The sequence below is a fragment of the Rhinolophus sinicus genome, chromosome 8 (assembly GCF_057876585.1).
Source record: "Rhinolophus sinicus isolate RSI-liver-muscle chromosome 8, RSI-T2T, whole genome shotgun sequence".
NCBI classification, from domain to species: Eukaryota; Metazoa; Chordata; class Mammalia; order Chiroptera; family Rhinolophidae; genus Rhinolophus; species Rhinolophus sinicus.
This window is the reverse complement of record NC_142508.1, coordinates 78,663,695-78,672,601: the sequence shown is the minus strand read 5'-3', so window position 1 is coordinate 78,672,601 and position 8,907 is coordinate 78,663,695.

Sequence of the window (8,907 nt, the reverse complement as noted above, 5' to 3'; positions counted from 1 at the left end):
AGTTTGAAAGTGGGTTCTAAAGAAAATCAGATGATTCTCAGGCTTGGTAATGGGGTAGCCAGCTGATGAGGAGAAAAGCCCTTTTGAAGCACTTTGGCTCGTGCAGGCCTGTTAGAAGTCAGGCGTTTGTCAGGACCACGGACAGCTGCAAACGTCCCTTGTAGCAGGGCCACGGAGGAGGCCATTAGGTGGTGTTAGTAACAGGAGGCCTAGAGACCCCTGGATAACTGGCTCCTACCGCCTGCCTCTTTATTTAATTATGCAATAATCAGCAACCTTTACATTTTAATTAGGGAGTCCCTGTAATGAAGCCATCCTGCTTTTACCGGGTCAGCTCTGCTCATTCTCTCGCCACTCCGGAAGGGTCTTCAGCACTAATTGGCTGTTTGGTACCTCCATCCTGACAGTATGAGGTAGGTAGTGATCCCCTTGCTTTCCTTCTAATGTATTCTCGGGTCTCTTTGCCCTCCTCCTCTTTGATTTGCCTAATTAGTGCTAATAATTTAAAAGATGCATGGCCCTCTTTTGATCCTGCTGTCGACGGCAGACAGAACAATTCCATTAGCAGATATTAAATAGCGTTAATATGTGGTGACACACGGTTGGAGCTGGCTTGCACACGGTTCCAGCTTGGGACCCCAGGGCTGCCTTACACACACACACACACACACACACACACACACACACACACACACCATCCACTTTATTCCTGTAGAAAAGTCATTCTAGGCAGCAGCGGTGTAGAGTGCTGTGTCTTAATAACTATTTGAGGTTTCTTTATTGTGGGCTGGCATTGAAACCACATGATTTATTCCACATTTCAGGATTTTAATGATTAATTCATGAATGTATCTGCAAGAATGCCAAGGTCTCCCAAATAATGAAAGCCTTTTTTTCCCCCTAAAGTTGTTTGTTTTCATTTCAAATCAAAGCAGTCTGTCTTGAGCATTCATTTCTCTCCTTCTTCATTCCTTTCACCCTGAAAAGAAAAAAAAAGGAGCTCATTTCATTGGGGTCTTGATAACATTTTGACAAGTAATTGAATTCATTTACATTTATCAAAATAAACAGAGAAGTCTTCCATCTTCTGTCTGTTTAGGTGACACAGACCCGTCTTTCACCTCCATCAGACATCAATAAGCTCGAGGTTATGTGCAGTGATTCAACCTGTGTGTTCCCAGATATTCTGAAATTTTTGTTGAAATGTAAAGGGGTGCTTAGGCTGAAGGATTCCAGCTGAGCTTCTAGCAGGACCATCCCAAGTTCCTGGGAAGGCAGACATTGTCTTCATAACTCTCAGTTGGGCCTGGGCTCATAACCCATAAACCATCTTTCACTTATTTAAAAGCAGTAGGATTCCATGGTTAAAAATACTGGTTCTGGAATTGGATTGATTAGGTTCTAACCCCAGCTTCGTCACTTTCCCACAAAGTATGTGACTTCAGGCAAGATACTTATAATAGTAGTAGCTACATCACAGAGCTGTTACGAGGATTCCATGAGACAATGCATGCAAAATGCTTGGCACTGCACCTGGCACATAATAAGTGCTTCCAAATGTGGGATGATGATGACGATGACGATGACAATTGTGATGATGATGGTGCTTGAATAGCACGAGGCTCTTTTATTGAGCCGTTGTGTTCTGTGCAAGAGGGGATGGCGATTCTATTGAGGCAAAATCCAGATAAAGCCTGATACTTTGGAGCCCTGAAGTTAACTTTATTTTTTAAAACTTTCTGCCATTAAGACTTTTTCTGAGAGACTACCTCGTGTTTAAGGAGTTGTTATGTTTTCCTAACATAGTCCCATTATCTTAATGCTGTTGTTTTATGGACTTAGACATAGCAAAATAGTCTGGAAATATGCTATAAGACTAGGCAATTAGAACAAAGTGACTGATTTTTTTTTAATTAAAGTTTATTGGGGTGACAATTGTTAATAAAGTTACATAGATTTCAAGTGTACATTTCTATAATACATCATCTATAAATCCCATTGTGTGTTCACCACCCAGAGTCAGTTCTCCTTCCATCACCATATATTTGATCTCCCTTACCCTCATCTACCACCCCCCACCCTCATACCCTCTGGTAACCACTAAACTATTGTCTGTGTCTATGAGTTTTTGTTTCTCATTTGTTTGTCTTGTTCTTTTATTGTTTTTGGTTTATATACCACATATCAGTGAAATCATATGGTTCTCTGCTTTTTCTGTCTGACTTATTTCGCTTAGCATTATAATCTCAAGATCCATCCATATTGTCACAAGTGGTCCTATTTCATCTTTTCTAACTGCCGAATTGTATTCCATTGTACAAAGTGAATGATTTTGATGAGGAGTTAGGACTGCTCAGGGACTGCATCCTGGCCCAAAGCAAACTGACTCCTTCGGAAGTGGGCCTCTGCACAGGGTCTAAGTGGGTGGGTGGGGGGGTCACAGTAAAGAGTTGCATTCAGGATCCCGAGCATTACCAACAATGTTCTCTGTGTGGCCCTATTAATAATTTTAGTCAATAAAGTATTTTTTAGAGCAGTTTTAAGTTCACTGCAAAATTGAGTGTACGAGTATATATGTACTAGAGTGTCCATGGGATCTGTAGTAATGTCCCCTTGTTCATTTCTGATATTAGTTAAGTTGTAGCATATCTAGTTTTTCATTAGTTAGCCTGGCTAGAGGCTTATCAATTTTATTGATCTTTCTAAAGAACCAGCTTTTGGTTTTGCTGATTTTCTCTATTGATTTCTTGTTTTTAATTGTATTGCTTTCTGCTCTAATTTTTGTTCATTTTTTTTTCTGATTTTAAAATATTTTGAACTGAATGAAAATGAAAATAAAACATCAACATTTGTAATAGGCATAGAAAACAGTGCTTAGAGGAAATTTGATAGCATTGAATGCATATATTAGAAAAGAATGATCTGAAACCAATAATCTAAGCTTCCACCTTAGAACACTAAAAAAAAAAAGAGCAAATTAAATCCAAAGTAATCAGAAGCACTGAAACCCCTGGTCACTGTGACTGGTTCAGAACGGCACATGTGACCAAGTTCAGGCCAAAGACCTGAGACTTGCTGAAACTGCTGGGACAGAGGTACCCTCTTCCCACTCAGGATATGGGATCAGTGGGTAGGCTAGAAGGAACGAGGCATTGAAAACAGGAAGGCAAGTTCTGAGAAGATGGAAGCTTGCTCTGGAGTGGTGGCTGCAGAACTGGTGAAGGAGGAATCAACAAAGAATTTAGTTTAGAGAAGAAACACCTAGAATGATTTCTGTTTTGCCGGATGAATCCCAACTGACAGAGAGAAGATGTGAAAGGAGGGGGAGGAGATTGTGAAACGTGGGGTGGGACACAGATGAGCGGCTGTGCATAGAAACACAGGTATGAGACTTAGTCCTAAGAAGCACGATGCTCAAGGACAGTGAGTTTAGAGGGAGAAGAGGACAGGACAGGACCTGGGGACGTTCCTAGGTAACTCATGAAGGATAAAGAGGCATCAGCCAAGGTGGCTTAGAAACGCTAGCTTCCAGACCTATAGGAGAACCACCCAAATGTAGACTCACTGGAACCAGGGAAGAATTTTAAGGAGTTGTGTGTGTGTGTGTGTGTGTGTGTGTGTGTGTGTGTGTGTGTGTGGTTAGAAGAATTAATTGATTGATACGTAGAGGTCAGAAAGAATGAGGGCAGCTGATTCCCGATTAGGTGAACTTAACCATACTGCTGTGTCACTTAAAGCAGGAAGTTAAGAAGGGGGAAATGCAGAGAAATTGGAAATTGGAGGTTGATATTGGGAAGAAGACATATCTTTGCTATGGGAAAACTACATTCATTACTAAAAATGGAATATTTTATTGTACATATTTGGAAGTATGTGACGTGGCTCATGGTATTGCCAAATCTACTTAATCCTGAGCCATTCTGGCTTTGAAAACACATGGAGAGGTCTTCATGACCTCTGGTTCATTGTCTGTTAACAGAAACCTAACTCTAGAGATTGACACCAAAGGAAAGCCACCATCAGTCGTAGGCCGATGGACTTTCAGAGTGGGAAAGGGGCATTTTATAGAAGGTCAAGCTGAAGCCTCAGAGTGTGTCAAGTATTTGCTAATTCATGGGCTGCACTACAGAAAAGCCATTTTAAACACTCGATACAATGTCATGTAACCAGCAGATCTCTGTCTCTTGACTCTTTGAGAGACGGGATTGGTCTTGTCCATACAGGACAATGCAAAGCCCAGTATTGTTGAGTGAATTCAATAAATGTTGAGTGAATTCATACACAAATGCTGAGGAATAGATGATGAGTCTGACAGCTCACAGACTCCAAAGTCAGAGGATTCCAGGGAAGGACATCTCACAGAGAAAAAGGTGACACCGTTTCCTCAGTTGAGACCTTGTATACAACTGAGTAAAGATTGACTGAGAAGCCACAGCATCCATTGTGGGAGCAAATGGTGATTGATGGAGACTGAGGTTGAATGAGGATCAGAAAGGTTTTGGGTACAAGAACCAGAAACCCCAACTCTCTTGGATTTAAACAATAAGGCTGTTTGTTGACTCACAGAACTGGAAGGTGGGCTTCATAGTTAATCAAGTTCTGTAGTTCTGTCGGCATTTCCCTGCAGGCCTCTTGGCTCTGTCTCCGCCATGGAGTGACTTCATACTCAAGTAGGTCAGGAGAGGCAGCAGCAGTTTCCCTCAGATCCACTCATAAGGACACCGAAGCACAAGAGGGGGAACTTCCGGAAGCTCTTCCGGAAGGTGGAGGAGGAGCTCTTTCAGCTCTTGCCCTTGCTGCTCAAACAGCAGCCAAAGGGACCCTGTTAAAACATCCGTCAAACCACGACACGCTTCTTCTGCTCAAAACCCTCCTGTGTTTCCTGTTCTTCTGCTCAAAACCCTCCCGTGTTTCCTGTCTCATTCTGTGTAAAAGCCAGGGTCCCACAGGGTCTGCCCAGCAGCCCCTCTTTGCTCTTGGCCCCTTTGTCCACTCCACTCCAGCCATCCTGGTGTCCTTGCTGCTCCTTAAACAGGCTAAGCCGCTTCCCACCTGAGGCCCCTTTGCCTGGAGCGCCCCCTGCAGGCTTCCTTACAACTACTCCTTCACCTCCTTCCAGGGGCCTTTCCCAGGACCGTATTGAAAATGCAGGCCCTGCACGCCCCCTCTCCTCTTCCTGGCTTTACTTCCCCTCGTTTCATTGACCACCACCAAGTATTTCATAAATATTAGGATTTATTTAGTTTATTGTCTGTTTCTCCTCACAAAGGCGGTGATTTCTTTTTTTTTTAAAATTCAGGAGTTGTGTATTCCCTGCAGTTCTAGTAGTGCCTGGAACATAGTAGGTGCACAATATTTGTTGAATAAATAAGCAAAGTTTTCTCTCAAACTTCTTTCCTTTCATTGGCTCAAATTTGGTAGCGTGACCATTCCTCAGCCAATCATTGCAAGAGGTTTGGGATTACTTTCAAAGCAACCAGGCTCACCCCTGGAGCTGGAGGTGGGGTTATTTCCTGGGAAGCCCTTGGCTGCATGCACACCTGGACAGGGCAGAATCTGGGTTCTGTTAGGAAGGAGAAGAGGAGAATGGGTGCTGGTTGGGCATCCGACCACGTCACCACAGATGGCACACTTTCTGGAGACCTCAATGCTGACTCCCATGCATGATCTGCCTCCCCTTAGAGAGCTTTCTATGGACGAGCAGGATAGCAAAGACCTCCCTCTGGAACGTATGGCTGCTGAGAAGACATGGGGAGTGGATCCCGGGGGAGAAGAAAAGTTATTTTAGAGAAGCAATGAAATGCAAACACCGTTGACAAGCAACAGTACAATCTGCAAAATGAGAAAGTCACATACCAAGCAGGCCCTGATTGCAAGATCTGAGGTGCTAATAGCAATGTCAACCGCAAACAGGACTTTTCTTGAATGACAGTCTAATTCTCCCATTAGAGCAGAGAGCCCTGCTAAGAAATGGGAGCTCCTCAGCATGGCTCCATGTGCTAAGGTTGGTGAGATGCCCGCTGCTGCCTGGAAGCAGCACAAGGTCCCCGTGAGGATCCCTGGTGTGTGCGGCCCTGAGCCTGCCCGATGGACCCCCGTCCAAGCTGGGGCTCATTGGGGCTCCGGCATCATTGGCACCTGATGTCTGGAAGAATGTCTCCCTTTTGCTCGGTAGTGGCCGTAGCGAGAGGATCTAAAACAAAGCTCAGCCCCGGGCAGGAACGGCCTCATTCAGCACTTGGGAAGGTACAGGCACGGTCCTTCTTTGCTGTGGTAGGTTATTCAACACCTGCTGTGGGGTAGGCACGATTCTAGGCACTGAGGAGCCACACCTGCCTCTGGACAAAAGCAGCCGGGTAGCCTATTAAAAATGCAAATCCAACCTGTCACTCCCCTGCTTCCAGCTCAGCACATCAGAAGCACCCCTAGAGTCCACGCACGGCTCCCACACACCTCGCTGACCTGGGGGAGTCCTGTGGGCGGGTCTTCTTCCTGCTTCTCTCTCGCTCCGAGCTTCTTCCTGCTGCGAGCTCCCACTATGATGGGCATTTCCTGGAGCATTCTTCCTGTACATCTCCTCATGGCCGACTTCTCATTCAGAACTGGCTCAATACTAAGCTCTCGAAAATGCCTTCCTTCACCGTCTTGATGATGCACCCATTCCCCGCTGGCGTTACCCATCTCTAACAACAGGGTGGCACAGTCACTGGTTCATTCAAACAGGTGCTGGACGTGTAGGGCTGAGACAGCTGAATCTGTGCCTCCCGGCTGAATGCCACCCTGATCATGTGCCTTTTCCCCTGTTCCTATATCAGACACTTAAGTTTCCTTCATAGTGTCTGTCACTCTCTGACATTATCTTGGTTTTCTTTCCTTTTCTGCTTTTTCCCTACTGTCTTACTTTTAATGGCATGCCTCAATCCAGTAAAGCAGGAGTTCGTCTGTTTTGTCCCTTGTGCATTTTGGGTATCAGGAGTGCCTAGTTCAGAGTCTGGCATAAAGCAAGCTCTCCATAAATATTTGAGGAATGAAGGACCAAAACAGCTCAGCCCTTAGCAGCTTACATTCTAGGTGATGGGGTTCGAGGTGGCAGAGTTTCAGAGGTGTGTGTGTGTGGACCACTGAATCGTCTTAGCATTCCAAATTCTGGAATCAGAAGTCCTTTGAAATGGGAAGGGCTCTAAATTGGGGGGCAGAATGATTACATCACTGTGGGTGCCCAGGAGGGGCAGATCCGCACCCGTTCTGGGGAGACGCACCTGGGGCAATGGCCAGAGGACACAGCCACTGAGTTCGCCCCATCAGTTCGCCCCTGAAGCATGGTGGCACTCACTGTCTGCAGTGTTGGCCGTTTTGTAGAGCCTGGTACAAAGTGGCATGAGTGTGGTTCTCCACAGCTCAAACGCCTCATTTAGTGATCGTACCTAGACTTGTCTTCCAGGTGAAATCAGCTTCACCGTGTGGACTAGGACATGGACGCTCAGTGAGGTGAAACGACTTGCTCAAGGTCACAGGGCAAGGCTGACGCCTGCTGTCTCCGCTGTGCCCAAATGTGAGCTTCTTGACAGCAGACGTCTGTGTCTCCTGCCTTCCCTCTTCCAGAGTGTCCTGCCCCCTGCAGCTGTTGTGCAGTAGCCTCAGGTAGACTTTTTCTCCTCACAGAGTCAGTAAAGAGAGTGGGCAGAGCCACAGAACCTTCTTCTGTCAAGACAGTGGCTCTGCCAGGCTCTCTCCAAGTGACTTGGGGCAGATCTCACCCCCCTCGCAAGCCTCTGCCTTCTCATCTGTAAAATGGTCTTAAGCATCTTTTCAGCTTTGATACAGGATTCTGCGATACCAAAAATAAGATTGTTTTATTGCGAATTGAAAACTAATGATCTTTTACGCTCCATGTGTAACTTTCTACTTCTCAGGCTGCGTGTTATAGAGTGTCAGCGTCTCCTCATATATCAGACACTTGTAATAAGTATGCAAGTTGTGGCTGCAATTTTCATTTTATGGCAATAACTGATTTACACGAGGTGTTTTGAAAACGTGTCACTTGTATGTACGCACCTGCCAACAGTCTGCTCTTTCATAATGACTTTCTAGCGAGGTCAGAGGAAATGCCCAAATTTAAGTAAACAACCAGCAGGCAGGGAGGAATGTTGGTCCCTGTGTTTGGACACGAAGACCTGTGGCTGGGCGGGTCAACATTATGGGAACTTTTCTGACAGGTGCTCTCACACTCTGGGGGGAGGGCAGAGCTGCTCAGAAGCCTTTGTGTGCGTCAGGTGAGGGGCTGCTATCGGTGAACTTGCCAAATATCAGTTCGCTGAAGGACCGGTTCACTGAGTGTCCAGTTGGTTGATGGATCATTTGGATAAAAAATTAAAGGCAGATATTTGAAGGGCAGGGGCAGAGTGCGAGGCAGGGGTGGGTATCTAGGAAAAAATCCTAATTTGGTGAAATTTTCTTACTGTTTATTAGTCTTTTGGAAAATTGGTTGTTTTGCATGTTAGCTTTGACTAACTGATTGTTGGCACATTGGTGTGTTTCTGACGAGTGAGTCCAGTCCCTGGAGGTCTGAAACTTTGACCTTTTGGAGCTGCTCATGCAGATTTGAAGCCCGCCTCATCCATCCCTCTGCAGCCAGGAAGAACATACCTGAGCCAGCTCAACGTCCAGAAAAGAGGGAGGGATACGTAGTAAGACACGTCGTCCGTGATGGATCTAATCCTTGCCTTACACATCCTGAGTGAAAAGGATTTTGAGGGATCTTTGTCCGTAATTCTGGCAGAAACTCAGTGGTGTCTGAAGCAGAGCCAAGCAGACATAAACTTTTGGCAAACTTGATCCCCTTGCAAGCCTCCTAAGTCAGCTCTCAAATACCACCGCTCCTGTGTTATGCTGCTGGGGTTTTTACAA